Below are 6000 nucleotides of genomic sequence, written 5' to 3'. Positions count from 1 at the left end.
ACACTAATTGCGAGCCGCGTCTGGCTGGCTCTCGAGCACCAAATTAATTAATGGCATACCAAATGACGAGACCGAGTCCTACGGTCTGGTCGCGCGCGCGCGCGCGTGCAACCTATCTCCGCGGAAAAACTGAGGTTAACACGATGTCGGGCCGTGCCGCGAATACCAATGGTTCGTCGCGCGGCACGGTAACCGGGCCGTCGAGAAGTAGCATCGTCGTCGTCGTCGTCGACGACGACGTGCCCCTCGTTAGGCGAGCCGCGCATTCTTTTTTTTTCTCATCCCCCCCGGCTCGATTCTACGCGTTTCGCCACCACTTTCCCCCGATGCTCTTTTATCCCCGCGTGTCCGCGGCCCGGAGACGATCGCGTTCTTTCGGCCGACCGGCAACGTCAACGGCGACGTCAACGTTAACCCCTTGATTTACGGCATACTTTGAAACGCGTCGGTCGCACCATACGGCAGAAATTCAGTTGCGATGTACAGTAATGTCTCCTTAACTGACGCTCAGATTGTGCAGAAAAATGGACAATTTGGGGAACAGGAGATACGATTATTCGAGCCTTGCGCCTCGTTTTTATAATTGTTCACAATTCGTAACTATACAAATGAGCTGCAAGCCTCGAACAATCGTATTTCTTCCTCCGAAATTGTTCAAATTTTAGGAGCGTCGATTGTATTCCCTGATTGGCGCTGCAATTGACTCTCCAATTGACGCTCCACGAAAATGGACAGTTTGGGAAAAGGAGATACGATTATTCGAGCCTCGCAGCTCGTTTCTGTAGTTCTTGACAATTCGTAACTATAAAAACGAATCGCGAGGCTTTATTATTAAGATAATCTTATTAAGTAATATTATATATAAAATTTAATATATATGAAAAGTAATAACAAGTCTCATTAAGATACAATTATTCAATCGTATCTCCTTTTCCCAAATTGTCCATTTTTGTAAACAATCTGAGCGTCAGTTAGAGAGACATTACTGTACGCCGAGAACGGCGAGCTTTTGTATAGGGATGCATTTTTGTGAAAACATATTTCAATGATCGAAAAATCGAATTTCGCTACGTTAAAACAATATTCTTTATTTCTCTGAACCGAATTACTGTAAACGTTACAAGTTTAATATTAACGTAAAACTGTTTTTCTCGTCTAACCGAGATAAGATCAATCGGAATAAATATCGATAACATTTTGTGGGCGCCCATGGGCGCCCTCCGTGTCAGAGAACAAAACCGCGTCGAGCGCCCGATAGGCGCTCCGAGTGTCACAAACGCAAAAAATTCCTAAGCGCCTATGGGCGCCCATAGCAGCTAGTCTAGGGGTTAACGGTGTCCGCCGCCACCCCCTTGGACTTTGCGCAATGGCGCGGCCGCCGATGCAACGAGCGCCGCGTGCTGGACGAAACGCGTTCGCGGCGGTCTTTTTCTCTTGCGACAGCGACGCTGCGGCTATTTCTTCGATTGAAACACGCGGCCGATGGCCCCTCGGCCACCGCCGCGCCGGATTAGCTCGACTTTCGCGAGCGCGTCGCGAAAACCACGGTCGCCATATTTTTGCCCCCTCCCATCTCACCCCCGTCGCAGAACAAAGCGACTTCTTTTCCTCGAAAGACGACGCGGGGCGAACAGCGTTTCAGGGATGTAGAAATGATGCGACGGGAAGCGCGACGGGGGTGCTAAAATGCATTTCGAGCGAGAAACCACAGCGCCGATGCGCGCGATGCAAAACGCGATGGAACACGCTCGGAACCAGCGTGTTCGCGACAAAGGGGCGTATTTCGCAGACGACTATTCGGACGAAGAATTTTCACGAATTACTTCCAGAACGCTTGCCGTCCGCGCTGTGCCATCCGTCCGGGCCGTTTGCCGACAGGACCGCCGCGGCGTCGTAAACATGTATTCGAGCCGGAATTTATTATCGGACAGACGCGTTTCGTCTACTTTGTCGGAACGGTCCTCGCCGATCTTCTCCTCCTCCTCCCCCTCCCTCCCCACGTCGTAAAGATTTTATGAAACATCGGCGGCGATCCGGAACCGCAGCGGCGGAGAGAAGAGCTTCTCCCCGGAGAAGCGGGGAGAAAGGGGGCGGGATTAATTACGCGCGATTTCCGAGCATCGACTGGCTCGCCGCCAAATGGATTTTTAAATACGCGATCGCTAAACCGAGAACGGGCGAAAACACTCGGCGGCTGATACCCTCTCGTTTAGCAATCAATTTAGATATTTCCACTCGCCCTCCGCCACGGTTTCGCCCTGGAACTACGGACTTAGGGAAGGGGGAGGGTGATCGATTATTCTCGCGATTAGCATCCCGGGCGTGCGTGCGTTTCTCGAATCGTGTGGAAACGTGTTTTTATGCTTAGCCGTGCTCCGATTATAAATGCGGCACACGTGGCACGACGTACACGGGGTACACGGGGGTACACGGGGGTGCGTTTCCGAGTTCATTGGTTCGCCGGATTTCGTTGCACGTTAATCGCAAAGTAAATGATTCGTTCGCGTCGGCGAACTGTTTCTCGCTTCTAACTCTAAATATTATAATTTCGAGGCAGAGAAAGCGACAGAGAGAGAGAGAGAGAGAGAGAGAGAGAGAGAGAGAGAGAGAGAAACTGCGCGACTTCGCGTCCATTCGGCCGATTCGACGGAAAGAGAAGCGTTCAGATATCCGCTTCGAACTCTAAATATTATAATTTCTAGGCAGAGAGAGAGAGCGAGAGAGAGAGAGAGAGAGAGAGAGAGAGAGAGAGAAACTGCGCGACTCGGCCAAATGGACGCAAAGAGAACCGTTCCGAGATCCGCTTCGAAAGCCCGGCGAAATCCCCTCGCGAACTTCCGCGAATGCCCTCGGATCTCCGAGACAAACTCCGAGACCGAGAACTCCGAGAGACCCGGCAGTCGGGACAACGAGATCCCGAGGGAGTTCCCTTTTTCGGAATGGAATAATTCTGCGGGCGGCGCGGTCCGGATTCCGTCCGACTTCCAGCGCGGAACGTCCAACGCGGCTGATTAAGCCGGACGACAAACCAGCCACGGTAATGATAGGGGCGATAAGTGCTTGGTCCGCGAGACGACCCGATGGAAATGGGGTGGCCGGCGAGGTGGCGCCCTCCCTTCGACAACTTCGATCGAGCCAACCCCCGTCGGCTTCTTCTCTCTTCTCCCTCTCTTCCCGGCGTTCTTCTCGCGTCTTCCTTCTCCCGCGCGTTTTCCCTCCTTTTTATTCGGCGACCGACCGAAACGCCCCCCGCGCGGCATTCCACCCCCTCCCCCCCCCCGCCCGCTTTGCCGCGATCGAAACGCGATCGTTGCCATCCGGACGGAAACGTTGTCTCTTCCTCCGCGATTTTCTTTGGCTCGCGATACCACCGACGCCACTGGCGTCACGTGGCCTCGGGACGCGACGTCACGCGTACGCCCGCGAGTCCTCGGCCAGGCCGCGCCACCCCCTCCCCCCTCGCGACCCGTCGTCGTTCTTTCAATAACGTATCGCAACTTTACAGACGCGGCGATTTACAGCCGCGCGCGTATCGGAGGGACGCGCGCGGACCGCAATTATGCGTCGGACGCGAGCACAAGCGCGGCAATAAAGCCGACAGGACAGCGGAGCGCGCTGGAGCTGTTCGGCGAGTTTCACGGTTTCGCGCGGATCGAATGGGACGGCTCGAAACTTATCGGCTCGTCGGCCGCGTTTCACCGGCCCGTTCGCGGAGAGCCCATACGGTAATAACAGTTGGATTCTCTAGTTGACGCTCCAATTGACTCTGCAATTGACGCTCCACGAAAATGAACAGTTTGGAAAGAGGAGACGCGATTATTACGAGCCTCGCGGCTCGACAACTATGAAAACGAGCCGCGAGGCTCGAACGATCGCGTTACATCTCCTCGAATTGTCCATTTCCATGGACAATGTTAGCGTCAATTAGAGAGACATTACTGTATACCGAATACAGTAATGTCTCCCTTACTGACGTTCAGATTGTCCACAAGAATAGACGATTTGGGAAGAGGAGATACAATTATTCGAGCATTCTGGCTCGTTTTTATAACTGTTTACCAATTGTTGTTAAATTATTGTTGAACGATCGTATCTCCTCTTCCCAAATCGCCCATTTTTGCGTACAGTCTCAAAGCGCCTCAACTAGGGCCTCAATTAGGGTGGAGAATTTACTGTGAATTTTCTGTACAGCTTGTGTACAGAAATGGACAATTTGAACCTTGCGACTCGTTTTTACAGTTGTTGACAATCGGTAATTAGAAAAAACGAGCCGCAATGCTGGAATAATCGTATCTCCTCTTCCGAAGTTGTCCAAATTGTAGGAGCGTCGATTGTATTCCTCAATTGACGCTGCAATTGACTCTACAATTGACGCTCCACGAAAATGGACAGTTATGGAAAAGGAGATACGATTATAGTTACGAATTGTCAAGAACCGACTAGAAACGAGCTGCAAGGCTCGAACAATCGTATCTCCTCTCCCCGTATCGTCCATTTCCGTGGACAATCTTAGCGTCAATTAGAGAGACATTACCGTATCTCGGCGCGCATCCGGGCCGATAAGATCCACGGTGGTTCTCGCGGGCTATTACGGTCCGAAACTCGCCGCTTTTGATCCGTCCGCGGCTCGAGGACGGCTTTGAGGAGGCCGCACAATGGCGCGCGGTCCGCGTCTTTATGCACTCAGCCGAGTAATTAAAGCGTCGTTCGTTAAAACGGTAAACACGTTCCGCGGATAATGAGACGCCACCGGAGAGGGGTTCGCGCCACCGCCGGCGCCCTCTCCTCGCCCTCGAGCACGCCCCCCGCGGCCCCGCAGAATCCGCGGCGAGACGCCGCGTGCCGACTCACGTAGCCGCGTTGTGTCTCCATTAACCTAATAAACCGCCGGAGACGTCGAACCACCCTCCGTCCCCGAGAGCCGCCGCTTTATTCTACCCGCGCGAACCACCCTCCGAGAAACGATCTTCCACCGTGTCCCCCCCGCCCTCCCCACCCTCGGCGACCGATCAACCGGAGAAATCAAAGAGCAACTGGGTTATCGTTGTTTCTTGGACCCCGCGCGTCCCCGTCGCCCGTCCGGCAGCTCGATATCTCAACTTCCGGTGGCGAAAATCGTCGAACCGGGGGCCAAGTTTCGACGGAGACAACGTTCTACGTGTCCCGTCGCGGGATTCCGTGAAACGACGCCGACGTTACCGAGGACGTGCACACGATGCGTCCGCATGATCGTCGAGGACGGATTCGGGATTCCCGGAGATCGATGGGTCTTCGTTTCGGACCCCGGTGAAATTAATTTTTAATCAACGAAGGCTGGTCGTTCCGCGGACGTTGGACGACGAGAAGACGAGTTTTTATCGTCGTAGAAAACCGCGACGACGGAATTTGTTTTAACGACCTCGGAGATGTCGCCGTTTCAGCGAAACAAATCGAGCGCATAAACGGTCCCACCTTATCGTCCTCCTCCTCTTCCTCCTGCTACCCCCCAACCCCGTGACACGGAAAGTTTCTGCAGGTGTCGTAAAAGATTGCGCGGCGCGGCCGGAGCGGGTCCGTGCCGAATGTCTGGCTGAAAATGAGTTCCTCAGCCGTCTTCCGCCGGGGGATCTTCGCTCCATGGCGCCCATGACCAGGGCAACATCTGCGGTAAGGTCGGCCCCGTTCACGCTCCGCGAACTATCTCGGATCAATCAGGCGTGGAAACCCCCCTGTTGGTGAAATAGAGACGACAGGGAGCGAGAGAGATAGAGAGCGAGGGAGGAAGAGAGACGAGTAAGAGGGAGAAAGAGAGGAAGAACGAGAGAGAGAAAGAGGGACGAGTAAGAGAGAGAAAGAGAGATGAGTAAGAGAGAGAGAGAGAGAGAGAGAGAGAGAGAGAGAGAGACGAGTAAGAGAGAGAAAGAGAGACGAGTAAGAGAGAGAAAAAGAGACGAGTAAGAGAGAGAAAAAGAGACGAGTAAGAGAGAGAAAGAGAGTTGAGTAAGAGAGAGAAAGAGTGAG

Source organism: Megalopta genalis, chromosome 2 (genome assembly GCF_051020955.1).
Source record: "Megalopta genalis isolate 19385.01 chromosome 2, iyMegGena1_principal, whole genome shotgun sequence".
Lineage (NCBI taxonomy): Eukaryota > Metazoa > Arthropoda > Insecta > Hymenoptera > Halictidae > Megalopta > Megalopta genalis.
This window is presented reverse-complemented; position numbering follows the sequence as displayed.